General features: G+C 48.1%; 1 protein-coding gene across 6 annotated transcripts in view; it reads left to right on the forward strand.

Moving 5' to 3' along the window:
* The window catches only part of ZHX2 (zinc fingers and homeoboxes 2), a 161,593-nt gene extending 153,437 nt beyond the window's left edge, over positions 1–8,156 (forward strand). For all 6 annotated transcript variants that reach the window (XM_053896414.1, XM_053896413.1, XM_019459933.2 and 3 more), the window contains one exon: positions 6,850–8,156. The gene's annotated coding sequence lies outside the window, so the exon portion shown is untranslated. The remainder of the gene's footprint in view (positions 1–6,849) is intronic.
* The last annotated feature ends 8,358 nt before the right edge of the window (positions 8,157–16,514 follow it).

Here is a 16,514-nt window from a genome sequence, read left to right on the forward strand (position 1 = left end):
TCATGAAGTCTAAGTTCCCTCATTTGTCAGAGGAAGGATGTGGGCCCCAAGGAGAGGAAGTAACTGGTCCAGAGACATCCATAATAAGTGATTCGACCCATTTATGCATCAGGTTATTTGTGGGATGCCTCTGGCGTGCCACACTCCTGGTGTGTTCAAACTCTGAACATCTGTGGTACCCAGCATGTTCCTGCCCTCATGGAGCCCACAGTCTAGTGAGGGATGAAATTTTAACCAAACAAAAAGGAGAGATTGCCATGCTAACGGGTTTTTTGAAGGAAAGGTACACAGTCTGTGGGAATATACGATAGGGGAATTTGACTTGATTTGAGTGGTTGGGGGAGGCTTCTCTGAAGAGATAATAAATGAGTTAAAATCCAAAAAGTCAAGTATGAGTTGGCTGAGCAAAGAGGGGGAAGTAGCCTTCCATGCTGAAGATACAGCATACTCAAAGGCCCTGAGGCCAGGGGGAACTTCACATCGGGGGACCTAAAAGGTGGCCATTGTGGCTGTGATTTGCCCAGTTCACACTTCACAGAAGTTCATGGGTTAAAAACCAGAGTGGTATGTGACCTACAAATAATCCAAATTTCCCTTGAAACTCCTCTACCTCACCAGTAAAGAAGACTGTATATGATTCAGTGTGTATGATCCTGTAGAGAAAGTTTAGATGCTCTGAGATACTCAAGGAAGGAGTAAAAGGAAGTCATGTTGCAGATATCTGGGCATTCAGACCTTCCTGCCATAGTGGTAAATGGAGGATGGATGCTGGAAAATTCTAGAGCATCCACATGGCCATATGTTTTACTTTATTCTCTATTATTAGTAGGTCTCTATAACTTTGATACTTAACGATATTAGTCAACTAAGGCTGCCAGAACACTACAGATTGAGTGGCTTAAACAACATTTATGTCCTTGCAGTTCTGGAGACTGAAAGTTCAAGATCAAGTTTCCAAGCAGAGTTGGTTACTGGTGTGGCCTCTTTTCTTGACTTGCACGCAGCCACTTCTCTCTGTGTCCTGTCCTTTCCTAGTCTTTCCTCTGTGCCTGTGCCCTCCTAATGTCTCTTCCTCTTCTTCTTATAAGGACACTAGAGCCCCACCTCATGACCCTCATTTAGCCATAATTACCTCTTTAAAGGCCCATCTCCAAATACAGTCAGATTGGGGTTAAGGCTTCAACATATGAATGGTGGGGTAGGGACATAGTTCAGCCCATGGCACTAATAAAATTGTCTGTTGTTGTTAGGATTAAATGAAATAATACAAGTGAAATCCCCTAAACAGGGGCCCAGCATTAGCATCAGCAATTGCTTAGTTGCTGGCTCTGAATTGACAGTCTTTTTTTTTTTTTTTAGTATATTATAATTATTTTTAATGTTTACTTATTTTGAAAGACGGTGGGGAGAGGCAGAGAGCAAGGAAGAGACAGAGAGAATCCCAAGCAGGCTGCACACTGTCACCACAGAGCCCGATGTGGGGCTTGATCCCATGAACCATGAGATCATGACCTGAGCTGAAATCAAGAGTTGGGTGCTCAACCGACTGAGCCACCCAGGTGCCCTGACGCTTTTTTTTTTTTATGGAGAAGAACTTGGCTGAATGCCTTCCAACTTGGCTTTTTCAGTTGGGGCCCCACTTGTACAAGCTCATGCTGTTGTGTATTAATTGCATCTCAGAGGGGTGGGGGTGAGGATGGGGGGCAATGACAAGGGGTAACATTTGCTGAGCCCTTACTGTGCCAGGCACTTTGCATGTGTTGATGACTCTCTGAAGTCAACACTATTCTTTTTCATTTTATGGCTGAGGAGAACGAAGCACAGAAAGGTAGCTCATCCAAGATCCTTCAGCTAGAAAGTGGGGGAGCTGGCATTCAAACCTGAATCCACATGCATAAACACGTCAGGGGTGTGCCTAGTGAGTTTAAAATATGATTCTGTTTGCCCAAATTCTTTGGACTCCTCTAGATAATATCCTCTGATGGAAAAAGGGCAGGAAGAGCCAATAGCCCCTTTGATTCCTTCTCCCATCGAGCCTCCTTGCAAGCAGCCTGGGGGAGACTTGCCTGGCTTGTAAGTCTCAGCAATTTCCCCAAGCCCAGAGGCTCCCCAGACTGCTGCGGTGTAAGAGCTTTGGCCAGATATGCCAGAGTTGACCAAGGCCTGGCATGGGAACGATTTGAGATGGGATGGAGTCTTCCTGGTCCACTGGGAAATTGCTTAATCCCTCTCCCTGCCACCATGTTTTCCTTTTCCCAATTCTAATTAAAATCAGAGCATGCCCCCTATCAAGAAAAGAAAGTTTGGCTCAAATATTATTAAGATAATAAATCACTATCACGGTGCTTGTTTTTCTGTCTCACGGAGTACAGTATTACTCTCTCCTGAGTCTGCGGGGCTTAGGGAAATCCCTACAGGGCAAATTAAAGAGACACAGAAACAGGTATCACATGGGAAAAGAATTCTAATTTTTTCATGTTTCCCCAATGGGTAAAGTAGTAAGCAGATTTTGCTAAAGAATTAGACAGTACTTTTTAGCCTTCCAAGTTGTCCCCAAGATAGAAAGGGACTGCTATGAAGGCAGAGGGTTCTCTGTCCTGGGCAGTGTTCAGGAAGAGGCTAGACATCCACTTGGTAGAATAGTGGCCATAAGCACAGGGCCCGATGATCTTGCTGTTTCCTCCCAAAGGGGAGATTCGGTGCTCTAGGATCAAATAATCCATCGGGTCACTGGTTCTCTGCCCTGGGGAATGTCTCCGTCCTAGTGGTAAGATTGCGGATAGAGGCCCAGGGGATTAGCAAGAGGCCACACAGTCAAAATCACTGTGCTACTCTAAAATAAAAACCCGAGATGGGAGTTTGTCACCAACGTTGTGTAACCAGCCACCCCTCTAAGAGCAGCGTGCTTGTCCCATTTCTCTTTCACTAATGAACGCCGGGGCATACTGTGTGGGCCAGACCCAGAGTGGGGCGGGGGGCCAGGGGTCAGCAGTGAACACCGCGGGCCCCATGCGTGTCCTCAGAGGACGTACAATTAACCAGGCAGTTTGAAGACTGCATGATACAGTTGTGCTGGAGATCCCTGGTGCAGGGGCGTTTGACAAGGAGACCTGAGGGGGCTCGGGGGCAAAGCCTTCCAGGGAAGCAGCCTGTGGCTAGGACGCCCTGCCCAAGGGGAAGTGACTGGGCCACCGGCTGTGTCCCTCATGGGGAAGGGAAACCGCCCCGCCTTCTGTTCCCAGCGGCTTCCCACCCTCCCTTTTGAGAGCATTGCCAGCCCCCGCAGTCCTGCCTGCTGCCACGCACCCTGAGAGAGGTCAGAGGAGAGCTGAGGTCCCAGGGTGCTCCCAGGGCCCAGAGCCACCCACGGACATCTGGGGTCTCTGCAGAAGCAACTTGGTGTCCTTTTCTCCGGGTCACCCTTTTGCCCTCTGCAGTCCGTTTGGGAAGGGGGTGGGGGGGGTGGTAAGGGCTTTGTTCAGTATTTCTTTTCTTCGTGAATACACCTGTTTGGAGGCTTATGTGTGTTGGTGTCCACAAGAAATGACACAAGGGAATCATAACACATCGCCCGATGAAGAACCACCTTCATATTGAGGCATATCTAAAAATGTGAGTTTTTGCCATTCGCTTGAAGAGACAGGGTTCAGTTTCATTTTTGAGAGGGAGAGAGAGTAAATACGTGTATACACACACACCCCTAAGGCCCCAGTTTTACACCTGGCCTTCCTCAAAGGAAAATGAAGCAGTGTTTTGGGAGCACCTGCATACCTGGCACTCCCCACCTGTAACCCCCGCCCCCAGCGGCCCAGCAGGTATGGGGGGATGGAAGTGAGTCTCAGGGTGGTTAAGGAAGTAACACGGACACACAGCTAGGAAGTGGCAGGCCCTGGATCCCAGCTACTCCGACCCCACGGCTCTTTCCACTCTGACCCACCACAGCCAATACCCACAGTCATGTGCTGACCTGATGCTCTGCAGCCTGGCTGGGAGAAGGATGAAGAGTAGCGGTCTACCCCCCCTTGGGCCTTGTTTCCCGGGCTCTTGAGAACCGCTCAGGTGGACACCCCACCAGAGGCACCCCCTTTGCAAGGGTGGTGAAAGACCCTGCTTGCTGGGGGAAAGCCAGTTCCTTGGGGAGCACAGGAGGAGCCTGGCTCTGGTCCCTGTGCCCACCCGGGGGTGCCTGTGGCTCTCCGTGGGATCAGCAGTAGGCACGTGGACCTCTCTGGGTGCCCAGAACCGCCAGCCCCTGCCTTTGAAGCAGACGTGCTCTCCCTGTCCCCAGGTGTCTCCATGCAGGGGGAGACTGTGTGAGTAGGACAGGGAGCCTGGAGCCCCATCAGGTGTGGGAGGAGCCACTGAAGTTGGACTGACCTTGGAGGAACGCAGGCTCCACCACTCGCTACATGCCTGACATCATTTAATCTCAGCCCCTGTTTCTTCACGCCACGGTAGGCTTAACGGTCTGGTTACTATAAGGAGTGGACGGGATGCGTTAGCATTAGCACCTACCATTGGGCCTGGCTCGTAGTAAGTGTGAGAGAAATATCAGTTCCTGTCACTGTTGTCACAACCAAGGTCATTACTGTGACTGTGCCTCTGAGAAGTCTCGTGATTTGGGGGATTCGCCTTTCTTCCCGGAGCTTCCCTCCTTTTCCTTGTGAACTGAGTGATGTGACAGCACCACCTGTAAGGACCCCTGTGGTTCTTACAGTTCAGTGACTTTTGCGGATCACTTTCAGGCGGTACCAGATCCCAAGGACACCCCCGGAATCTGGTTTCATCCACAGACGTTTCTCTCACAAGTTGGCTTCTTAATTCCAGCATTCATTCTCCTAGTCAGAGCACCTAGGAAATGTGGGGGCAGCTGACCTCCTGACATTAAGAAAGAATGACTGTATAGATGACCTGCTGATACCTCTGGCTGAGAAGTCAAGTCTGCTTGCTCTTGGGGTCCCCTGTGCTAAAGGCACTTCTTAGGGTCCTCTCCACTAGAAGCAGCCATTCCAAGAAGGAGGCACAGAAAAAGCCAGTGGCTTCAGGAATCCACAGATCTGATAAACTTCCAGCCCGTCATGGAATACTAGCTGTAGTCCTGGGCCCTCCCCTCGGATTCCTTTCCCAGGAGCTCCAGATCCTGGGAGCCCACAAGGGTAATCATGGCGGTCTGTCTTTGCTTCCTCGGGCTGCCTTAAAGTACCACAAAGCGGTGGCTTAAACAACAGAAATGTATTCTGTCACAGTTCTGGAGACTCGAAGTCTGGTGTTGGCAGAGTTGGTTCTTTCTGGGGGCCGTGAGGGAAATCTGTTCCACGCCTCACTCCTAGCTTCTGCTAGGTTGCTGGCAGTCCTTGGTGTCCCTTGGCGTCCCTTGGCGTCCCTTGGCGTCCCTTGGCTCATAGATGCATCACCATGGTCTCTGGCTTCGTCTTCATGTGCTGTACTCTCTGTGCGAATCTGTTTCAGTGTCCGGATTTCCAGTTTGTAACGTCACCAGTTCTGTTGGATGAGGGGACACCCTAATGACCTCATTTTAACATGACTATTTATCTCTGTAAAGGAATTTCCAAATAGGGTCTCATTGTGAGATACTGAGGATTAGGACAGCAGTATATCTTTTGAAGAGACACAGTTCAACTCACAAGAGGGTCCTTGTGCCGTTTTAGTAACGTCAAAGAACATAAGAATTAAGCATTTCTCCATTCGGACTCTTAATACTGTTGGTGTGTTATAAGCAGACACTCTGGAGATTGCCTGGGTTTGAATCCTGACGGGGCCACTTCCCAGCTGTACAATCTTGGACAAAGTGTTTATTAGCCTCTCTGTGCTCAGTTTCCTCACCTGTAAAATGGGAACAATGGTCACACACCTCTGAAGGTTGATATCAAATTAAAAATACACTTAAGGGGCACCTGGGTGGCTCAGTCGGCTAAGCATCCGACTTTGGCTCAGGTCATGATCTCGTGATCTGTGAGTTGGAGCCCCACGTCAGGCTCTGTGCTGACAGCTCAGAGCCTGGAGCCTGCTTCGGGTTCTCCGTCTCCCTCCCTCTCTGCCTCTCTCTCTCTCTCTCTCTCTCTCTCTCTCTCCTCTCTCTCTCTCTCTCTCTGTCTGTCTCAAAAATAAATAAACATTAAAAAAAAATTTTAAATACACTTAAAATGTTTCATCTTGTTATCACTGTTCTCTACCTTACCATGCTTGGAAAAGGCTGCAGCCAACAAAACAACAGAAGTCTGTAATACTATGTAGTATTGTCAGACTCTGGAACTTTAGGAGCCCCTGTGACTGGCTCCCCCTCCAGGAATGAGAAAAAGGCCTTGTAATGATGAAAAGAATCACAGGCCACCACCTCCACTTGCCCAGAAAGTCATCCTATTTTCAAAGGTCTCTTTCTGGGGACGCTTCCTGTGATGTCAGACGTACTCGGGAAAATACACTCTTTTAAAAAAAAAAACTGGGGCGCCTGGGTGGCTCAGTCGGTTAAGCATCCGACTTCGGCTCAGGTCATGATCTCACAGTCCGTGGGTTCGAGCCCCACGTCGGGCTCTGTGCTGACAGCTCAGAGCCTGGAGCCTGCTTCCGATTCTGTGTCTCCCTCTCTCTCTGACCCTCCCCTGTTCATGCTCTGTCTCTCTCTGTCTCAAAAATAAATAAAACATTAAAAAAAAATTAAAAAAAAAAAACTGGCCCCAAACCGGGGCACTTATCTCTCGTCTAAGCCCTAGGATGGCTTTGGAAGGGGTCGTCCCCAAGAGAGCCAGGAAGAGTGACCCAGCCGCCTTCCACCCAGAGACTGATCATCTCCTGACATCTCTTCTCTCCGGTTTTGCGTTGTCTTTCTAGGGAAGTCCGTCAGAACTGCATTGCTGATAAAGGGGACGCTCTGTCTTTGAGGAAGGAAGAGGACCTCCCTCCCCGGCCGTGGGCCACCCTGGCCAGAGGCTCCAAGTGGAACCACTTAGCCGGCATGTGGCTGCTGGGTGCCGGAGCCCCAGCCTTCACACACACCCCGCCCGGAGGACCGGCGGGAATTGTTCATAGTGCCAAAGTCCTACTACTGCGTTTTCAATGGGTCCTTGTAAATAGTTTGCTCCTCTGCCCTGGCCCCCACTTCTTGCTATACTGGAACCAATTTGTACGATGTGGGAATTTTGTTACCTTTTTAATCAAGGGCAACGTCCTTTTCCAGCACTACCATTGTAAGGTTTTTTCCAGGAGGGAGGGCTGATCACATGTGCTTTTCTCTTTTTCCTTTTTTTTTTTTTTAATCTTTATTTTCTTAATTTTGGGGAGGGGGGGAATGTTAGCATTAGTGCCATTATATCTACTGGATTTTAGGTAGGGAGAGTTCGTTTTATTAAAAGTAGTTTGAAATTTGGGAGATTTCTCCGTGGGAAGGGCTAGGATTTGGGCTTCTGTCTGAACTTTGAGAGGGTTTTACAGATGGCACATCTTCCAGATCAAGCCCATTTTTGGTTCTCCCTCCGCCACCAGCCACCTCTGGGGTCCCTGTTTAGCCACGCACAGGGCTTTCCGAACTGCCAACAGGTGGATCTGGTTTTCTCCGCCGCCTGGCCTCTTGGGCTGACCTTGGGCGGAGCCAGCACCAGAGAACTAGGGAGCAGGTGGCTCCCTCTTTCAGCGTCTTGTTAGATACCAGCAGAAAGGGCTTCCACATTTCTAGCATTATCGTTACTTTTGTGAAACTCCAACAAAAAGAGGTCTTCCTATCTAGATGGTACAAAGATGAACAACTTTGGTTTTGATTTCTGTTCCTAACTGCCTTTTCTCAGTGTGGTATTTGACAAGATTTCAGCCTGAAGCCTCACCATGATCTGATTTTTTTGTTTGTGTTTGTTTTTGGGCCAATTTTAGATTCCTGAGTGCACTTTTGTTTTTTGTTGTTTTTTTTTTTTTTTCCAATTAGTCCTAACTTTTAAAGAGGAAAAACCAAGAGACATATCTGGTGTAAATGTTGCAATATGAATTGTGTTTGCAACCCCCTCCCCACCCCCCCCCCCCCGACCCCCCATTTGGGTATACTGCACAAATAAAATGCTAGGGAGTTTGGAAAAAAAAACATTTTTTCTAACTTGTTGCTCATTTGTTGTAACTCAATAAAGCAGAGACTAAACATTTTTATAACCTTTCCTCTGCTCCTTGTTCTTCATTGCTGCCTGGCTTCGAGGGCATGAGGTTTCCAACTCAGCCACCTCTCGTTTCAAAGCAGTATGACAGATTCATTTGACATTTCTCATTTTCTGTCTTGGTGAGGTCCGACAGCACAAACGGGACTTTAAAAACAGGGCGTACATGTTGATGTGGGAATCTGTCACATCTCTTGGACACAGAGAAGTAAGTGATAGGTCCTCCCTTCTCCAGGGTCTTCACAGATAGATTCATAAAATACTGCGGAGAACAGCATGAGTGGGAAGGAAATCTGCAGGCCATGTGCAGGACCACTGCTCGCCCTCCGGTGACCCGAGGTAAGTCACTCCCCTCCCTGGGCTGCTGCTGACAGGTGACTGGGACACTGCCATTTCTCAGAGAAGGCTGGCTTTTGTGTCTCTGCCCAGGTAAGGTTTAAAGAGTCCCTCACTGTTCAGGGGTGAGGCTCACCTGCCCGGGGATTTTCAAGCTTGGGCAGGCACCAGAACCACCTGGAGGGGCTAAAGTTTCTGATTCGGTAGGCCTGGAGCAAGATCGGAGAATCTGTGTTGCTAACAAGTTTCCAAGGTAAGGCTGATGCTGCTGGTCTGGGAAACCCACTTTGGGAATCTCTCGTCTAGATATTTGATTTTCCAGGGATGTATGGACTTTGGGCCAGTTTATCTAAACTAAGCATGTGTACAAAGCATGTGGAAGTATATTCTTCAGACAGCCCTCCCACTTCCCCAAACATAGGAAACATTGAAAAATCGGGGATTCTGAATAAGTTGGCCTTCTCTGGAAGATGTCCTCTATCTTGAATATTGTAGAGTTCTGGCCTTTGGCTACAAAATCATGCAGTCCTGCAGCAGCCATGGTCTGGGGCTCCGGCCGCCTGGGAGATACCTGCCCACTAATCTCTGCACCCCCTTTTCAATCTCCATCCCCTGGTCCCCTACCCAGTCAGGAGGCAGAGATGCCTTCTGCTTAGCGGAACCTGCTCAGTCCCCACCAGGCACCCCAAAGCTCATGCTCCAGATACTACCCTCCCACCGGGACCACTGCAAAAGCACCTGTTCTCTGTTGCAGTGTCGCCCACCCTCCAAGGCTCCCTACCTACAAGACAGGATGAGACGGAAGCACACAAGCCACCTACAGGTGCAAAACATAAGGAGCCAAGGCCGTGCAAGTGCCAACCCCGAACGTGCGGGACCCCACGAGTGGCTGCCTCCTTAAGTTCTGTGTCCTGGGTGCCACACTTGCCTCGCCCTAGCCCTGCCCTGTCTGCCACACTTGCCTCCAACCCTGCTTCATTTTCCTCCATCTTATTTTCACAGCGTGTCATCATCTATCTGTTTACTGTCTTTCATATCCCACTGCGTTACAAGCTAGCTTCAGGAAGACAAGAATTGTGTCTGGCTTGTTCCCTCTCCCACATCCTCTGGCCCTAGCACAGTGGCAGGATGTAATAGGTGCTCCCTAAATATTTGTGGGATGGATGGATGGTGGGTGGATGGACAGACGGATGGATGGACAGATGCATGGATTTAGAGTGCCAGCTCGGCAGTCAGACAAACCCAAGTTTGAATCCCAGCGCTATGGCCCACGAGATGGGTGATCTTGTGGGGTTTATGTGACTCTTCACAACGCTGCTTCCTCATCTGAGGCATGGACGTGCAGATCTTTGCCACGGGGCCAGTGTGAGGATTAACTACACTCAAGTACGCAAAGTGCCCAGTGCTCTACAAATGTTCTTTCCTCTTGTGCTGCTCTGACCGAGGAGTGACAGCGGGCCAGGCAGTGTGATGGCTGTGCCTTTCCGTGCCCGGATGGGATGTCCATGTGAGGAAGGCACACAGGAAGAAGCTGGATGAAGTTCTAGGAGATAATATTGCAGACACCTGTGCTTCTGGCTTTGGAGACTTTGCCATGTGTAGCTAATACTCTCCTTCCTTCCCTTGACCCCCAAACTCTCCCTACACCCCTCTTCCAAAAAATCCCCAAAATCCAACATACAATTTTCTTATTAGAAAAAAAAAAAAACCGTGAAAAGTGGCTGTAGCTCACTCATTCTCGGTCCCCACCTGCACTGCCTTTCCTGTGCGTTCCCAGCACTGGGCCTTCCACAGACCGCATCTCCCCATGCCGTCCTGTGCTTCCAGCCCATTAACGAATGTCGGACCAAATCCGGCTTCCAGCTTCTCCCTTGGCAGGCATCTGCCTTCCGCTCCTGCTATTTACCGCCCTTGCAGTCGCTTGTCACTCTCGAGCAACGTAAATACATTCTTCAAGCAAGGCAGCATGAGATCAGCCATCAAATGCCTGAAGAAACCAAAGGGAAAACCAAAGCCAGAACATTTGTCTTTTTATTTTAATTTCTGCATCGAAGACAAAGCCTGGATAATTGGTTGCAATGCAAATACACAGGGAAGATGGTTGTGCTCTTTTAACCATCCAGCAAAATACATGTCAAGCCATCTTTGCCCGCCTGGGGGCAATTAAAGGTGGCAGAAGCTAGGAGAGGTTCTCGGGGGGAAGAGATGGACAGGATTCTCACTGAGGTGGACGAGAGCCGTGGAGTGGGCTGAACAGCTGTAGCTTCTGTCGGCCCCATACCTCTCTGCACTGCTGCCCCTTCCTCTGGGGTTCACTCCTCTGACTCCGGGGGTGGGGGCTGCCCATCACGGTGACCAGCCCCTCCCACAGGACGTGCCAGGGCACCCCAGCCCCGTGGCAGTGCGCTGCAGGAGTGCTCTGCGCTGGGGGAAGAGCTCCCTTTTCCCATCTAGATGACAGTGTGTTATTAGCCTGGAGGCGCCAGCAGCCGGAGCCCCTGCCAGAGACAGGAAGCCAGTAGTTAGAAGCCAAAAAAATCAAGAAAAGGAGAAGAGCAGTGAAAGAAAGAAAGAGATGGTGACAATGACAATGCAACATCATCTGAGTCCCTGGACCCTGCCATTCCCAAGGCCAGCATCCTGCCTTTCCAGTTTCATCAAAACCAACATATTTCTTTTTGACTTAAGCCAAAAACCCATTACTAGAAACTCCGTTCTGATGGGTTGATGATATGACGAGATAAAAATCAACGGAAAGACACTGAATGGACATCGCCACCCGTGGCTGGTGTTTCCCTATTGGATGGCTGGCCTCTGAGTCCTTGCTACTCAAGTGTGTTTCCTGGATCAGCAAGCGGCCCCGGCCTCAGCCTCACCGAGATATTGTGAGAAGTGCAGAATCTCTGGCTGGCACCCAGACCTGTTGACACCGAATCTGCAATTCGATACTGACCTTAAGGTGATCCACGCATTCATTCAAGTCAAGAACATCCCCCCCCCCCCCCCCCCCCCCGCTCGACTCTGAAGGCACTGAAAGTCTCCTTCCCCACCTCCTGCAGCACACTGGCCGGGGGTTGGTGGGTGAAATCGAATGCTACATCACACCACAGAAACTGTTTTCAGAATGTAGACTCCAGGGCCTTGAGGAGCGAGGAGGCGAGGTCGGGAACAGGATGGAGGGCACGTGGTGCCCCAGGTGTGGGCACGCTTGTCCTTCTAGGCCACCTGGTGCACTGCCGCTTCTAACCAACAGCTCTCGGAAATGACAGCTCTCGCTGGCCTGCCACAATACAGGCTGGAGAGAACCAGGAGGATGTCAGTTCCCTCCTACTGATTCCTGAAAGCTCCCGGCTGGAGTGCCTCGCAGCTGGATGTACTTACAAACCACAGCAGCGACACCATCTTTGTCCCTGAGGGGTTGATCAATAAAAATCAATTTTAAAAAAAAGGACTTTGGTGCATCCCAGGACACGTAGCGAGTCGGGCATCCTGCAGAGTGCAGGAGGTGCACTGCCCTTGACTTTGAGGAGGGGGGAAACAAAGGTGTCCATCAATAACTCTATCACCTTCACCCAGAACAAGCCCCCAAAGCGTTACACACTTCCTCAGTCTGGATCCTTGGAGAAAAGAGAACACTGAGACTGGGTAATTTAGGGAGAGTTTATGAAAAGTTTATTGTTTACAAAGGTGTGGGCAGAGTTTGGGGAAAACAACAAGGGAGGATGTAGGGAGCTTGGCCTGAACGGGTAAGGAATAGGGCAGTTACTGGCACCCACAGAGGGCAGATGTACAGAGGAGGCTACCTGAAAGGAGATGTGACCTTCAGCAAATAAACCACGGTGACCCAGCAGGCACAGAGTCGGGGGAATAAATACCCTGACATCATTCTCCTTCTGTCCTCTGCCCTCCTGCCACTGCCTTCCAATGACCAAACCCAATCAGACGTCAGAAGGCAAGGGGATCTGTCGATCCAGCCCATCAGAGACTGGCTCCCAACACACAGAGCAGGTGAGGTAAGGGTAGAGGGAGGAAACAGATGATCCCACACACAGATCAGTCTATTGGCTGGACCAAAGATGGCAAATATGCACCAAGCATGCCTTATGCCCTACTCCACACCTGTGACAGACATTAATAATCGATAATCGATGTGCCTTTCCCTGCTAGGCTTGGACAAACTTTCAAAATATTTAACACAGAACTCTACCTCGAATCTATTAATCTTGGAACGTGGTTGCCTAGCTAATATCCATCCCCTCATTCCTCCTTGCTCACAGAACCAAGATATTGCCCAGGCACTAACATACCCCAGCTCCCCAGGTGAGAAACTCAGTTTCCCCTGCAGCTAGGAATGGCAAATGACACAAAGGCAGCAGGCCACTGCATAGTTAGTGCCACTCTCCTTTCTTCCTTCTGACCTTGTATGCACTGGTGATCTTTAGACTGTGTCTCTGAGAGCCTCATTGAGCCCCCGAACCTGTGCCTCAGATGAAAGTTTCAAACTATTTTTTTAATCGAATTATAATTGACATACAATATCCTATTAGTGTCAGGTGTACAAGATGATGATTTGATATTTTTTACATTGGAAAATGATCACCCTGCCAGGTCTGGTTACCATCCATCACCATACAAAGGTATTACAATGTTATCGACTATATTCCCTATGCTGTACATTACATTCCTATGACTTGTGTATTTTATAACTGTACATTTATCCTTCTTTAATCTCCTCCACCTATTTCACCTGTCTCCCCACCCCCTCCCCTCTGGCAATCACCAGTTCTATCAGCGAGTCTGTTTCTGCTTTCCGTTGTCCATTTGTTTTTTTATAGACCAAATCTAAATGAAATCATATGGAATTTGTCTTTCTCTGACTTACTTCACTTAGCAGAATACTCTCTAACTCCCATCCATGTTGCCACAAATGGCAAGATTTCGTTTTTTTCTGGCCAAGTAATATTCCATTATATGTATACTGTATTATACATTATATATCATATAATGTATTTTTATATATTATAAATATATATTTATACATTGTGACATTTATATTTAATATTTCTATATTAATATATAATATTTACATATAATGTAATTATACATTATATAAATAATGTGTAAATAAAATTATAATGTATAATATATATACACGCCACATCTTCTTTATCCATTCATCTATCCATGGACACTTAGGTTGCTTCCATATCATGGCTATCATAAATAATGTTGCAGTACATTATGCAGTACATAGGGGTACATATATCTTTGCAAATTATGTTTTTATTTTCTTTGGATAAAGACCCAAAAGCGGAACGGCTGGATTGTGGGGTAGTTCTATTTTTAATTTTCTGATAAAACTCCATACTGTATTCCATAGTAGCTGCCCCAATTTACATTGCCACCAACAGTGGATGAAGATTCCCTTTCTAAACTTCTTGATATGAAAAGTAAATCTCTGTTTGACCCACCACCCATTGGATTTGTCTGATACTTGCCATCAAATGCACTCATAACTGACACAAACCCTGTGTGCCATACATTCTAGAGAGATGTGAATCCCTTCACTCACACATGTACTTATTTATCCCTGTGCTAACTGCCAGGTGAGAGACAAGTGAGGCATAGTCTGTCTCCTCTTCAAGGAACCTTGATCTACATTTTGAAAGATTAGTAGGAGTTTGCCAAGTGGATAAATGAGAAGAAGGCACACGAAGCAGAAATGAGTGTATGCAACGTCGGAATGTTAAGTACTAAGAATCCATCTAGCAGTCTATGATGTGTAAAAAAAGAAGAAACCATCCCTTTCGAACAACCAATTCTGAAAAACAACCAATTCAATTCAAACCCGGTCGTGAAAAAAACAGAAGTGATTATCTACTTGGAAAGAACCTGAAAAACAGCCAAAGATTATGCTATTTCCTTGTATGATGGGAAATCAAAAAGTGGCTTGGGATTTCCCAAAACAAATAAAATTTTATATAAAACAGATGTAAAGTGAAAACAAAATGTATTTGAAGTCTTTTACCTCAGACTCGCTTCCCACAGCTGAATTTGGGTCACAAAACTTGGAATCAGGTCGGTACTTCCAAATGTATCCCCCAATTCCTGTGCATGCCCTTTCTGTGGCCACACTGGTCCGCCTGCTGATTACTGAACACTCCCTGGGTCCGTACAGTTTCCCAGCTTAGAACCCCCTCCCCAGTTCTTGCCTAACCCCCTGTTCTTCCAGGCCGAGGTGAAGATCCACCAGACCCAACAAAGGTAAATCTTGGGTGACAGGAAGCTGGGTTTAAGGAAGACACATAACCCCAGGCTCTCAGAGAGCCCTGCTGTTCTGAACTCCAGGAGTTCACCATCAACAAGATCTATTCTAACCACACATGGGTTTGTTGTTCACCTTCCTCTTTGTGTGATGCTCCTGTAGTCAGGAAGTGGGCTGAACATCGTTTGCTTTTCCCTCCCAGCATCCCTTCCGCTCCCTTTCAGCCACACTCACATCCCTCCCCACTGGGGACCCCTGGGCCCTACCCCTTCCCCACACCTGCTCTCTCCCGGGTGGCCAACTACAGGCCATCAGTCTATGGGCATCAGCACACAGCAGCACCCTCTAGCCATGGGGAGTCATGTGACTCAGGCCTAGCCAATCGCAGCACTCCTCTCTGACCCCCACGGGGGGGCCCGCCAAGGGGTACTCACGTGACTCGAGCTGGACCAATCAATGATTTTCTTGAGGTTTATAAAAATTTGAGCAGCGAGGGACAGGGGGAGAAAAAAGAAAAAGAAGTGCGGGGTCATTAGAGTATTCAGATCCAGCTAACCCTAAGGTTAGGTTCACCCATGTTTCCCAGTTAGTGAGCCAATAAATCCCCCATTTGCTTAAGTTAGTTTGAGTTGCCTTACTGTCATTTGGAAATGAAAGAGTTGCGAGTAAAACCCGTACTGTTACCCCACTGCCCAGCACGTGTCTGCGGAACTGACCACAACTGGAAATGCAAGGGCAGATTAGAGGACATTTAAAAATGTATTCGCTATGATTCCATGTATATGAAATGTCTGAAATGGGCAAATCTATAAAGATAGCGGTGGGGTGTAAAGGAAGGATTAGGGGTAAGGGCTAAGAGCTGTGAGAGTTCTTTGTAGGGTAATGAAAATTTTGCAACATTGATTGTGGTGATGGTTATACAACTCTAAATATACTAAGAGCCATTGAATTGTATGCTTCAAACAGGTGAATAGCGTGGCATGTAAATTATATCTTGGGGCACCTGGTGGCTCAGTTGTTTTAGCATCAGACTCTTGATTTCAGCTCAGGTTATGATCTCATGTGAGTCAAATCTGGAGTTGGGCTCTGTTCTGACAGCACAGAGCCTGCTTGGAATTCTCTCTCCCTCCCTCTCTGCCTCTACGCCACTCATGATCTCTCTCTCTCTCCCACATACACACACACACACACACACACACACACACACACACACACACACTGTCAAGCCTGTCCTGAACCACACCCTCCAGGTTTTCTCTTGCTTGGTGCCTTTGTATCTGAACTTCCTTTTTCTTCCTTCTTGTTGCCGGAACTTCCCTTTTCTTCCTTCTTTACCTGGCAAACTCCCCATGACTCATGCAAGTCCCCAAATGGTATCATGTCTTCCAAGAATCCTCTCCTGACCCCTTCCAGCCAAGTCCTCTGTGCTCCTAAAACCGCTTTTGCATGTCTTTATTATAATTCTAGATACTGTCCCTGTGTTTGTCTGCCATGTAAGCCTATGGAGGCCTCCTTGTAGACAGAGTCCAGCCCCATGGGGACAAGGCAAGCATGCATTCAATTGTGTGTTGTAGGAATAAATCTACACTAGCAATATCCCCAGCTTAATTAGACAAGGGATGGTAGTAAGATATTTGAAAAAAAAAATTTGTGGGGAAACATCCATAATGGGATAAAATGTATAAGTGTCCACAAACTTCTTCCCTTCACCCACCTGCCCAAGAGAACCTCTCTAATTGGCGGCCTAATTCTCCTTTCTC

Source organism: Panthera pardus, unplaced genomic scaffold (assembly GCF_024362965.1).
Source record: "Panthera pardus isolate Hobbes unplaced genomic scaffold, ASM2436296v1 HiC_scaffold_7, whole genome shotgun sequence".
Taxonomy (NCBI): domain Eukaryota; kingdom Metazoa; phylum Chordata; class Mammalia; order Carnivora; family Felidae; genus Panthera; species Panthera pardus.